Raw genomic sequence first — 14,204 nt, 5'->3', positions numbered from 1 at the left:
TTCTGTATGTCTCGGGGGAAGCTGAATTCACTTCCAAGGATTGTGTTAATATAAATAGTAAGTCCCATTCCCCAAGCCAAAGCCCTAGTGGTAAAAATGGACAGTTTAATCAGAGTGAATGCTTGGCATAAACTATCTTCTGAATGTTTTATGTGAGGCCCAAAATTGTTGGAGCCTTCTTGCTACACATCTTGATAATGAAGCCAACACAGAGGTGGGCAGAACTAAGAGAATTTCAGGGAAATTGGTCCAGATCATTTCAGGACATCCCTGACTTCAACTCACATTTCAGAGTGCCAGAGAAGATGATGAGAAGAGAGCAGACCTTTGTAAAACCTTTTAATTCTCAGAGGTAGATAACCATGTTCTCCAGCTATTCTTCCAAAAGCCCCAGTCAGCCACCTGACGCCTTCTCAATAGCCTATCCTGGTCTGAAGAGGTAGTTTCACCGTAAGAATCAGGAAAATAGAATAGATGAAGGGGAGGGTGGCAGAGAGGATGGGGGAGAATTCTCTCATGGACCACATTCCCCATGTCCTACCAGCCACCACCTGTTCACCATCTTATTCAACTGAAAAAAAATAGCCCTGGAAAAATAAGTTAAATGACAGAATAGCATTTGCTATGCTAAAAAAACACTTAATGTTTTATATCACTTGTCTTTGAAAGCTATCATTTCTTGTCTCAACAACATAATAACTTAAGTAATAACCTTTTTAAAAGAAAACACTCATAATTCAAGTAATTTTTTTTCCAAGTTAATTAATATTTGTCAAAGGACCCATCTCTTGACTTGGAGCCGGTCTTCATTAACTACACAATTCTGCCACAAGGTGGCAGCAGGCAATATGCATTTCTCCCAGTTCCTTTTCTAAAGCTTTGGTCCCAACTCTTAGAAACCTAGACGTCTATTTAGGGTGGGCTCAATGCTCTCATAAAAAACAACGTTAAGGTATCTCCGGTTTTTGTTGACCATTTTGTCTGTGCTTGCTGCAAATGTTCTGATGTAAGATTGTTGTTCTGTCTCCGCGTAGTCCAATATTCCATGATTGGGTTATTTATGCACTAAACATAATTCTAGAAGTCCTTTATTTATCCTTATTTTTAGTCAAGCTGTATTTTATCTACCATGACATCACCTGTTAAACAGAAACAGGCAGATCCCATGACCCCTGCTCTTGACTTATCGAATTAGAATCTCCAGGGAAAGCTCTCTGGAAATGCAAGTTCTTGCCTTTGTAATTATGCCCCCTATCTGGGCATGTCTGAGGAACACTGCTCTGAGTGATGATACACAACACTGCCTGAAAGTATTCTACAGAAGCCAGCCCCTCCCATTGCCCGCACCTCCCCACTTTATAGTGATTCACCTTTGCCACATCTTTCTCCTTCTCCTGTACACCCCTGCCTCCTTCTCCCCGGACCACGTGGTCTACTATGCTATGCCATGCTTAGCTCTTTTACTTTGTCATTTCTGGGGACTATGGTGGTGGCTTAGTCCAGGGAGCCAAAGCCAAGCCTCTCAGCTCAGAGAGTGAGGACAGGGAGTCCCAGCAGGGTCTATGGAAGGATGAGAGCTGATGGATTCACAAATCTAATTTAAGGATGAGAGTCACACATTGTCAGAGAAACCCCACTTTATTTAATGCTCCCCTAGAAAATTGTGCAGTATCAGTGTTAGTCACAGAACTGGTCTTTTATGTTTTGTACCATGTGACATATGTTTAGATGACTAATATTTTTACAGTTTTGATTTTCATTATGCATTTGTGCTGGCTGTGCCTTCCTTATTAGAGGATGAGAATTTGGATGAGAAACCACTCTGTCTTTGTGAATTTTCACTGGGCAGATCCACTATTTCATACTGCTGTTACTGGATAACTGGCAATCCGCCTGGCCTTGGAGGAGAAAGAATAGCACTGCTGAAATTCTTGCAGCAGGCATTGGCATGGAGACGTGAAGCATAATTAGAAAGATAAGATTTGGAATTTTCATTTCCAGCCTTGTAGCATGACTGTCCTCTAGAAAACAAACTGAAAACTAAAACTGCATGTCAGCTGAAGGGCATTTTTTAAAGTGAGTAAACGTGAACTTAGGTTCTCATGGCCTTGAAGGGCGAGGGGGACAGCAGACAAAGTCCAGGGACCATCAGTGTTGAGTGCCTGCGAGAGACCCCTCCCCATAAAAGAAAACTGGAAATAACTATTCTAACATCTAGGGGACTAAAATAAGATTGTCTCTCTGAAAGCTTCATATAAAGATTTTTGTTGACTGATTTGAAATTCCAGAAGGCACTTAGAAAGAATTTCAAAGAATGCAGAGAGGTGGAGGAAGGGTCCACAAAGGCCCAGGTAGAGCCAAATACAAATAAGAGATTGTTCCTTGTTGGAATAGTCAGGAAATAGACTCTGAGACAGAGGTTCGTGCGCAAGAGGTTTGATACCTATACAGGGGGGAAGGAAGCGGAATTGGGCAGAAAGAGAGTTGGACTGTGTTGCTGTCACAGCAAAGGCCCCCACCGATATCATGAGTAGCAGCTCCAGGACTGGGAAACCTTTCAGAGCTGCCTGGAATTGAAGCAAGGAGGCCAGGCTGTTATCCCCCTGCATCAGCCAGTCATTGAATGTGGATACTGGGTGGCATGCAGAAGGGGGCAGTTCTTGATCCAGGCGGCTTTCTCCAGCCAAGGGCAAACTCTGGAGGAGAACTCAACGGAGAGCTGTGAAGGTCCAACATTCCCAGCACCTGGGGACCCACCTTTAAAGGGAGGTGGGGAAGATGTTGACAGCACACCACAGCATCCCCTGGATGACCAAAGGGTAGAAATAACCAGTGCTGCAAGTCCTCAGGCTAGAGTTGGAAGAATGTCACTTCGGAGTCTTGCTAAAAGGCACAGAGGGCTGGGGCTCCCACTCCTGCAAATGAAGGTGTGGAGACTTGCTGGAAGGTGTTCCTTCTCCTAGCACACAGGCACTCCCTTGATCCCTTCAGACGACGGTTTGTAAAAAAGGTTATCATGTTTTACAGTGAAGTTATGGGCTCCGTTGTTATTCCTAAAGAGAGGAGAGTGGAAGAAGAGCCCATTTGCCAACACTTTCGGTAACTGAGTACTATGGTCCCAATGGTACCCCCCACCCCAAAACTCATATGTGACCCCCAATGTAATAGTATTTAGAGATGGGGCCTGTGGCAAAAGCAGGAAATCAAAACAATCTGTAAACTTCACGAATAAAATTTCATTGAGATGTCAATATAGTGCATTACATTTGTGAAATAATTCAGGGAGAAATGAAAATGGCTGATATTTAGTCTTCCCCATCAGATACACACCCCGTCCCTCCATTTTCTCAGGTCTTCCTTTATGTTTCCATAAAGTCTCACGGTTTTCTTGTTATAAGTCTTTCACGTTACTTATCAAGTTTATATCTAGATAGAACATAGGTTTTGTTTCTATTGAGAATATGACTTTTAAAATTGTATTTTCATTTGGTTATAAGTGCTCTACATATACATGTATATATATTTTACATTTGACTTATTATCTTACTCTCATAATGATTCTCTTGGATTCTTTTGGAGGAGGTGGGGAACAAGCATATTATCTGCAAATACTGGTCATTTTCCTGCTTCTTATCCAGTAGTATACCACTTTTATCCCTTTTTGTCTTGAAGAAAATGGTGGTACTGAAGACTCCCTACCTCATGTATTCTTTTCCCACCTCAGGTATCTTCCCACAGTATACATTTTTAATCCATGCCAAGCACCTTACATTGTGTCTGTCAAAGTTAGCAGCTCAGTTTGCTTGTATGATATCACCTTTATTAATCACCATGCTCCACCTGAGTCACCCCAACTAAATCATATCAGTCTGTTAAGCTGCAATTCAAGTCTCTATGCCATCATTAAAGACTTTTTGGATAACATCCGAGCTCTTGTTGCTCAACCCATCCACTCACTCTGACAGTGACTGTTGTGTTAAAACTCGAAATGCAGTGCAAGAAGGAGGCATCCCCCAGGGGAGGCTGGCCGGCTAGCTTCAAGATACCACCCTCGGTGGTATCACGTAGGTGAAGTCGCCTTGTTTCCTGCCTCGGAGCAAACACACACAAAAACAATTACATTTTAGGGCCCCCATAGGTAATCAAGGACTAAAGAAAACACTCATTATCCAAACCTGTATGCAATACTCTAACCCAAATGCCTATTTGTTGATTATTTCAATGAGACCAGACACTTGCATTGTTTGGTATTTGATTTCTCTCCTGGTAGCTGGTCTGTGCACAAAGTCACATACATAGATAATCAGAAGGCTCCTTGATGAACCTGGAATCAAAACAAGCAACATCAGAGATATTTAATATTCACAGTACCTATCAAGAAGTGCTGGCTGAAGAAGGACTCATGGACATGGACAGCAATGTGCTGACTGCTGGGGGAGGGGGGTCTAAGGGAATTAATGGTAATTGGGAAAATACAATAAAGATTAATTAAAAAAGAAGTGTGCTTCACAGTGAAAATACATCTAACTTTATGGTGCCAAAATAAACCACCATCTCAGTATAAATAGTGTGATCTCATTTTCATTTACAAAAATTAAACTATTATATAATTGAAATTTGCGAAGAGAATAGAACTTACATGTTCTCCCCTCTCCCCTGACACACACACACACACACACACACACCACAAAACTTTAATAATCATTATCCCATCCCAGGGTAATGTGCTTGTTCAGTTCAAACCCTTGGAGTAAAAATTGGGGGCAATTAGATCTCCAGGCATAGCCTCCTGTGCCCTTGGAATTTATAGGAGTCCCGAGAGAACCAGTGTGGACAGAGATGAGGCCTCTTCCCCAATGAGCGGCCAGAAGGGATGAGACGGGTCACCGAACACCAAAGAATCTACATCATGCCATTTTCCCATCGCAAGTAGGGCCCTAATTTCAGCAAACCAATATTAAGTGTTATATCAAATATTGTTCATATGAAGCTTATTTGGCTTTATTTATATTCAATTTGTAAATATGGTTTGATTTTTATAGGTGGCTATAAAAACATCAGACATTTATGTCAAGATTATATTTATACATTTTTAATTAACATTATAATAAAAATAATAGAAGCAAATACTAGGTGGCTCATGAGAAATTTGTTTTCCTTTAGAGGGGGAGTCTGTACATTACTTAAGCTTGAAAAATACTATTTATAACTGAACTATATATATATGTGTGTGTGTGTATGTGTATGTGTGTATGTGTGTGGTGCCTTGTGTGGTTCATGATTATTCTTATATCAGTGTTTTTCATTGCCTAGTTTTTCAATTGTTCTGAGATCAATAAAGGAAAAGTGATATCAATGTAACTGACAGTATGTCAATTTAAACATTTATGAACTCTAACAAATTGCACATATTATGATGTTATTCACATTCATGCTGATATATTCAGATATACGTTTCTGGTGCCCAAGGCATGTGGCCAAATCCAGTTAAAAGGAGGTCCTGAATAGTAGGTCCTTATATGCCCAGCACCCCCCTCCCCAGGCAATGTTTGGAACCTTACCTTATGAGCACCCCTCCCATACCTCAGAGGAAGAATAAGGCTGGCTACACTGTTAACTAATGCAGTTGCCGTTACCCACGGAGCTGTGAAGTCAGCGGAGACTGCCTCCAGCGTCCCAGCTCTTAGGCAGTCCTCTCAGCTGCTCCCGCCCCCGCCCCCACCTCATCACTTCCACCATACTTCCGGCACTCAGCCAACTCTTCTCTCACTCTCAGAACCTTTGGACATACTGACCTTGTACATACATATATTAACTATTTTGAATTTAAGTTGATATGTGACTTCTCAAGGGCAGCTCATTCTCATTTGAAGCTTGCTTGATCTTTACTGCAGGATGTTGCTGTTATTTCCCATGTAAGACATTTATAAAGCAGGAGAGCACCTAATCTTATTTGGATCAGGTGGGAGGAAGCTTGGGTAACATCCCTTCCCTATTCTTAGTTCTGGTTAGTAACTTTTGCCCTTCATAATGGATTGTCGTTATGCTTTACTAATCGAACTAAAGCCTCACGTTCCAGTCCAGAAGCTGGATTCATTTGTAGCTTGTAATTGAATAATGCTGTACAAGTAATTGCATGCCAGGCTAATAGGAATTTCGAAAGTACGGTGATAAAGATACTATTACTTGAATATGTCCAAACCATGGAACACATTTTGACACTGCACTGACATTTCAATTGTTCAGTTAACCCTGAAGTCTAGTTTCTTCCAAGATGATACTGGTTCCCCTTTTTGCTTGCACTTTTTTAAATTAACAATTATGTATGTGGACACTTATAACTGACTGATAACCAACCCTAATTAAATCAGCTTGTTGAAATGCGACCTTAACATTTAAAATAACACCACAGAGATGTGGGGTTTCAGGCTCCTAAATGCTAAAATATCTGAACTGAACATCTTGTTTTGTATTTTTTTATTCTTATGAAGGCTGTCCTTTTAAAATGAGTGCCAATCAACCTTCAAATTTGTACTAAAAGTTTAAATATGTCACATCCAATACTCCAGCAATTAGAATTCTTTTTTTGACATTTTGTTTTTATATTTTATTTTCAGGTTTTACAGTGGTTCCAATTATTTCCACCTTCCATCCCGCCACCCAGCCCGCCCCCACTTCCAGAGTCAATCCCCATACCATTGTCCATGCCCATGGGTCGTTCATACATGTTCCTTGACTAATCCCTTCACCTTCCTTTGGACAGTGTCCTCTTCCCCCTCCCCTCTTACTGCTGTCAGTCTATTCTGTGATTCTATGCCTCGGGTTCTATTTTGTTCATTCATTAATTTTATTCATTATGTTCTTCTCATAAGTGAGATCACATGGTATTTGTCTCTCTCACACTGGCTTAGACATTTTTATTTCTTTTTAATTATGTTTTAAGTTTTTTTCAAGTATATTTTATTGATTATGCTATTACAGTTGTCCCATTTTTTTGTCCCCTTTACTCCCCCTCCATCCTGCACCCCCCTCCCAGCAGCATCCCCCACTCTTAGTTCATGTCCATGGGTCGTACATATAAATTATTTGGCTTCTCCATTTCCTGTGCTATTCTTAACCTCCTCCTGCCTATTTTGTACCTAAAGTTTATGCTTCTTATTCCTTGTACCTTTTCCCCTATTCTCTCCCCACCCCCTCCCCACTGACAACCCTCCATGTGATCTCCATTTTTGTGTTTCTATTCCTGTTCTAGTTGTTTGCTTAGTTCATTTTTGTTTTTGTTTTTTAGGTTCAATTGTTGATAGTTGTGAGTTTGCTGTCATTTTACTGCTCATAGTTTTGATCTTCTTTTTCTTAGATAAGTCCCTTTAACACTTCATATAATAAGGGCTGGGTGATGATGACCTCCTTTAACTTGACCTTTTCTGAGAAGCACATTATCTTCCCTTCCATTCTAAATGATAGCTTTGCTGAATAATCTTGGATGTAGGTCCTTGCCTTTCATGACTTTGAATACTTCCTTCCAGCCCCTTCTTAACCTGCAAGTTTTCTTTTGAAAAATCAGCTGATAAGTCTATGGGCACTTCATTGTAGGTAACTGTCTCCTTTTCTCTTGCAGTTTTTAAGATTCTCTCTTTATCTTTAATCTTGGGTAATTTAATTATGGTAAGTCTTGGTGTGCTCCTCCTTGGGTCCAGTTTCTTTGAGACTCCCCTGGACTTCCTGGAAGTCTATTTCCTTTGCCAGATCAGGGAAGTTCTCCTTCATTATGTTTTCAAATAAGTTTTCCATTTCTTGCTATTCCTCTTTTCCTTCTGGCACCCCTGTGATTTGGATGTTGGAACATTTAAAGTTGTCCTAGAGGTTCCTAAGCTTCTTTCATTTTTTTGAATTCTTATTTCTTCATTCCCTTCTGGTTGGATGTTTATTTCTTCCTTCTGTTCCAAATTATTGATTTGAGTCCTGGTTCCCTTCCCTTCACTGTTGGGTCGCTGTGTATTTTCCTTTATTTCACTTTGCAAAGCCCTCACTTCTTCCTCTATTTTGTGTCCGTACTCAACCACCTCTGTGAGCATCCTGATTACCAATGTTTTGAACTCTGCATCTGATAGATTAGCTATCTCCTCTTGCTTAGTTCTTTTTCTGGAGTTTTGATCTGTTCTTTCATTTCAGCCATATTTCTTTGTCTTAGGGCAGAGCCTTAGAAGCAAATTGGGCCCTTCTGGTGCTGATTCCCTGGTGTGTGGTTTTGTGTACATTCTATGACCCCATGGGTCTCTCCAGAAAACTCTCCTGTGAAACTGGCAGTTTCTCCCACTGCTGCAACCCCACAGATTTTTACAGCCAGAGGTTTTGAGGCTTTATTAACCCGTGCTGGAACCATGGGTTGTGTAGTCTGTCTTGCTCCCTAGTTATTTCTCCCGGCTTATCTGCATGTGAATATGGGACTGCCTGGTCTGCCAGCTGCTGCCTCACCCATGCCATCTGCCACTTTGCTGCATGTCCTCCCTGCCCTGGCTACCCATCTCTGCCCCTCCTACCAGTCTGAGTGAATGTTTAACTCCTTGGTTGTCAGACTTCCATAGAGTTCAATTGTATGGCAGTTCTGGTTGTTTTCTCTTTTTAAATTTGTTGTTGTCCTTCTTTTGGTTGTGTGAGGAAGCAAAGCACATCTGCCTATGCCTCCATCTTGGCCGGAAGTCATAAATCTAATTATGTATTTAAAGGATATAAAAGCAAGTGATTGTTGAAATAGGACTATAAAAATGTTTATCATAGCATTATTTACAATTTTAGAATCAACCTAAATACTTTATGGTATGTCTATAACATAGAATTCTGTATAACCATTAAAGCTGCAATAAAAGCTGTATTTGTTAACATGAAATAAACTTACAGTGTATTGCTGAAGGGGTAATCAGGTTACGAGAATATATGTATAGCATCCATCTTTTATAAGAAATTAAAAATATTTAAAACCAATGCACCACCAGATTAGGACATACGTGAGTTGTTTCCTCTTTGCCTTTACTTTCTCATCTCTTATTTATTCCACTTTCTAAATCAAATGTTTTATTTATTAACTATTTATGTATCAACATGAAATGGATTTAATACATAAACTGAGTAGCAAGCACAAACCTAGTTATTTAAAGAGAGGGCATTCTTGCTACTGTTAAAAGACATCCCCTTCTTTTGCAAAAGAGAAGCGAATAGAGTCTGGCTTAAGCTTTGTTAAAAGAAACTAAGGCATATTAAAATTTTTAAGAGTTTATTTAAGCTAAAATCTATTTGAATGGGGCAGCTCAGAACCAGAAGTGTTTAGGAATGCTTCACCAAAAAGAGCTTACAGAGACTTGAAAAAATGTATTTATTTTTTAGAGATGAGAAAGAGAGGGAGAGAAACATAGATGTGCGAGAGAAACATCAATTGGCAGCCTCCCTTAAGCCCCGCACTGGGGTCCTAGCCTGCAACCCGGGCATGTCCCCAAATGGGGAACTGAAACCAGTGACCCCTTGGCTCTCAGGCCAGCACTCAACTCCCTGAGCCACACCAGGCAAGGCCAGAGAGACTGTCATAGAGAAAAGCAGAAGCAAACGAAGTTTAACAAGGAATGAATACACTATACTTGTACTTATATAAAGTTACCCATATTAATCTTAGTAAATGTTAAACCCAGCTTGTTACTCTAACCCGATTTTTCTTTCAAAGCCAGAGTTTGCATGTTAAGTTTTCTTTTCTAAGTATGCTTTACCAGAATCAACAAGTTCACCCTCTGTGTAAACCTAAGAAACAGTCTGATCTCAACTTCCACAGATGCAAGGACACTGACCATAAAGATCTAGGACCAGCAAAAACACTGCCTGCAAAGTCCACAGCCACCCCTGATCTCTGTTCTGCTTTCCCTTTCTCCCTGCTGTAAAGCCTCTGCCTCCACTGAGACGTTAAGTTGTAAATCTCCCAGCTAGTAATCAAAGTTTTGTCAAGCCTGTGCTTCGGTTCTCATTACAGATGTGAGATAAATAAGCTGGCATCTGGCCATAAACCACAGGTGCCCAGGGAAGGGAGGAATGCTAATGCAAATAGAAAGATAACACCAGAACGAAGGTCTGTGAGACTCCCCTTTCAGTCCCCACTCCCCTTACTCCCAAAAGAAACAGCATGTACACACTTCTTTGGGGAAGTTTTCCCCTTCCTGAATTCCCAACAACTCCCCGTAAGAATTTATGGTTTGACCAGAGATAAGGACAGGAATCCACTCATCTTCTGAAGATGCCAGTGCTTGAATAAACTTTTTTCCTTCTTGCTGGCACCTGTCTCACCAGTATGGCTTTTGTGGCGGGCAGGCTGCTGAACGTGGGTTCAATTGTAGAAGTAAATTATGTGATTGGCTGTAACTTAAGCCTAGTTGGCTAGTTGTGATTGAATGTCCTTAGGGGCATTATAGCCACTCCAGTCAAACGGCATCTTTGTTTAATTAATTTAACTGTTTCAGGTGAGTCCTGAAAAACATATCGTTCACGGCGGTCACTGGCCTATATACTAAAGCTCCCAAAACGAAACTAGAACTGTTAATGGTGAACATCAATAGGTGTTAGACTTTGGTCCTTGAGGTTGGCTAACAAAGAATTCAGAGTCAAAAACTCAAATATAAGCAAAAGTTTATTTAGAAAGTCACAGGGGTAGAAGAAGTGAGCTAGCTGGGCTGCGTGAACGCAGGAAACAAATTACAAAGGCAAAAGAAGGACCCTTGGAGCTTAGGAGAAGAAAGCAAAGGTTTCTTCTCCTAAGGGAGGGAGGGAGGGAGAGAGAGAAGGTGTATTTATTGGGCCCTTTGTCTTAAGGTAAGGGGTTTTACCTGTTTTCTGAAGGTAGGGATTTTAGGGGAGATCTCAATAGATATTCATCAGCTTTCCACATATGTCCTTTTCAGGGTTGTGGTCTCTACTGATTGGTTGGCACTAAGGTAGGGATCAGACAACTCAGCTGTTCCTGATGCCAGCCATGGCATCACTTCACCTGGTTTTGCTGCTTTTCTGGGCCTGGACCTGAAACACAACTGAGACCTAGATGTTATCTCTAGTTTGACCAAAACTTTGTCTCTGTGGTTAACAGACCCCAGGCTTTGTTCTTAAGATTATTGGATGAGGGCCAGAACTTCATTGTCCTGAGGTCTTAATGCTTAAGGGAGGGGTCTTGCTAGGGCTCTCCTGGAATTCTCCAGCCCCTTTGTTCCTCCTCTAAGGGGCTCTATCGTGTGCCTAGCATCTCACCAGGGAAGGGAAAGTCAGGAGAGGTTTTGAACCTTGTGCCCAGTGATATAAAAGGCCAGGGGGTCGAAACCCCACGATCAATGTTACACTAAAGGAGGAAAGGTCACCCTGGGGGCAAGGTCCCACCCTACAATACTTGTTTTTCAAGTTTTGCCCATTGCTAGGCACCTGGGGCTTTCGGCCCTGGTGAACTTCTGTAGCTGGCCTATTGTTCCTACTCAGATCCTGTCTGAATAACTGCCTACTATACCAAAACCTCAAAAATAACTTGCACTAGACATCCCACTTACTGCCTCTAGGAAAAGAAAATTCTGAGTTTTACTTGATAGGAATATTTTATTGAGAGAGAAATAAACTGTTCCCCAACAGGGAGACTTCCAAACCAAAGGGGGTTAAGGAGCGCAGCTCTGGCCCTGGCTGGTGTTGCTCAGTTGGTTGGGTGTCATCCTGCAAACCGAAAGGTGGCGGGTTTGATTCTCAGTCAGGGTACATGTCTGGGGTGTGGGTTCAGTCCCCAGTCAGGGTGTGTGCAAGAGGCAACTGATTGATATTTCTCTCTAACATGTATATTTCTTTCTCTCTTTTTCCCTCCCTTCCCCTCTTTCAAGAATCAATAAAAGAAAAAATATATTAAAAAAGAAGCTTAGCTCTCAGCAGTAATAGCTCAGTTTGTATTTTTCAAATCAACTCATCAATTCTTATTCTTATTCTTATTATACTGACAGTTGGCATCCTCAATATTTTAACACGAGAATTTAATGAAATATAGAAATGATCCCTAAAAGTATAGTCTTAATGAAAGCATTTAAAATCGGCCATATTTCTAAGATAGTTACATGTACAAAAGATATACAAATTAAAAACATTTAAAAAGTGATATCATAATTTGTACTTTAAGTGATTTCAATCTTAGAAAGCAAAGGCAGTCTTCCCGTGTTACACACGTAGCATCTCTGGTGGGAAGAGGAGAGAAACACCATGATAGCTGGAATTTCTGTACTTTTCTCTGAGGGTCCTGTGTGCTGTGGTGCTCTGAGGTGGGTCTGGTGAAGGTCCAGGAGACACGGGGTCAGACTCTCCAGGGTAAACACAGCCTTTTGCACTGAGGATTTAGGCCAGCTCTGCCCCATGACTATGAAGAGTCCTAGATGAGAAGCTGCTCCGGCAGTAACGGATGACAAATACTTAATGTATGCGTCAGCATCTATTCAACGTAATGCTCCCTAAAACATGGCTAAACTTTCAGCTTTGCAGTTCGCAGGCTGCTGGTGCAGAAAGTATTGGGCGAGAAACTAATTTACTGCTGGTGCAGCAAAGTCAAAAGCAAAGACTTTCAGAATGAGGTGCTCCATTCTCAGAACCCCTCCCTTGGTACAGGTATCATCTGTAACGTGCACAAACTCTGCTGCTTCTGGGGGGTGTATTTCTTCCAGCTCTGAGGCTAAAGCATAGCAGCAGTGCCCACAAGCTGAAGTTTTCCTCTCAACACAGACATGGATGAAAGGAACCTGTCTGTGTAGGTCCCAACCAAGAGCAGGGTCTCATTCTATAGTTTATATTCTTCTCCTACCTCAACTAATAGCGCAGAGGATAGCCCTCACACTGTTGGTGATGTCTCCCTGTCTCTTCATGTAACCCACTTTAAGCTTACACTGAATCTCCATTTACCTGAGGAATCTGTGAATGTCCTTCGTGTGGTAGTCTGGGACTTCATTAACACTCACTGGCTTTTCATCTTCCAATTCAATTGACAACGTCCATAGTGTGTGGTGACTCAACACTACTACTATCCATTGCATGATCAAGAAATATCAGTGGTTATCTTGGTGCAGGGAATGTAATAGCTGAGATAAACTCCAGGACATCTTCGCATTCCATGTTTTACATTTCACATTTCATCTGGCCTCTTTTGAGTCTCTTCTGCTTCATGCACATGAATGGTAAAAGCATTTACTATTTGCTTTCCAGGAAGGAACAATGGCATGCTCTGCAGTTATACGAAGATCCTTAAGAGGTGCAACCCCGTGGCTTCTTGGGCCTTGGCAGCTGCGCTGAGCCCCGCTGGTCCCGGGCCTTCAATAGTGCCAGCTCCGCCCCGCCCCTGGTCTGGGGCGGCTGGGTGCGTGACGCCTTCTCGGGATTGATGTTCTCCTGGTCCTTTTGGGGTGCCCTCTGCTGCAATGTTAGCAGCGCCTACCCCACCTCCCGGGCCTCCGAAGTGCCCACCATCACTGCTCCACAGGACGCAGCGGAATCGGCCTGCAGCGCGGAGCAGCGTGCACTTGGTGCCGCCGACAGGCCGCGCCGAGGAGTGCTCACAGCGGATCTCTGCAGCCGGAGCCAGCCCTCCTGCTTGGGTCGCTGAGAACCCAGGAAGCTGCGAAAGGCTCTAGCAGCACGGGACGTGGAGGGCCAGGGACACACCAGGGACCAGGCCAGCAGCCTGTCCACAGCTCAATTTATAAAGCATGTATGAGCAAGTACCTCGTTTTCTATTGTGCTTGGTTACTAAAACTTACATTCCATTTCGTTGAATAAACTTGTTTGTAGTTGACTTGCTAGTGTTGAGGAGAACCACTGGCCCAGAAAGCTTTAATTGAGCTAACACCCAAGATACCAAGCCTAGATAAAATACCTGATTTACTTGCAGTTTCAACCCCTCCCAGAAACATAATCTTAATCAACCAACCCCGAATTTCCTGGTGAAGCACCAGTAAGGTAATTAGTCACATTTGCCCTCTCCTCATCTCCTTTTTCCCAAGGGAAATCTGCATGATAAAACCCTTGCCATTCCTTTCCACCCACAAGTTAAGATGTTCTGCTCTAGAAATAATCCATTAAATCCAACCCATTTGTCTTCCTTTACTAATAACTCCCCTGCCACATCCCTCTTCCTATAAAAAGCTTCCATTTGTGCAACCCCTTGGAGT

At 42.0% G+C, this 14,204-nt stretch overlaps 1 pseudogene; it reads right to left on the bottom strand.

Annotated features, from left to right (window-relative positions):
* Positions 1 to 11,876: 11,876 nt before the first annotated feature.
* LOC123820055 lies at positions 11,877 to 13,691 on the bottom strand (annotated as a pseudogene).
* Positions 13,692 to 14,204: the final 513 nt, after the last annotated feature.

The sequence above is a fragment of the Phyllostomus hastatus genome, unplaced genomic scaffold (genome assembly GCF_019186645.2).
Source record: "Phyllostomus hastatus isolate PE091 unplaced genomic scaffold, TTU_PhHast_1.1 phas_contig_34, whole genome shotgun sequence".
Taxonomy (NCBI): Eukaryota; Metazoa; Chordata; class Mammalia; order Chiroptera; family Phyllostomidae; genus Phyllostomus; species Phyllostomus hastatus.
Note: the sequence above shows the minus strand (reverse complement) of the source record. Positions and strands in the feature narration are given on the sequence as shown.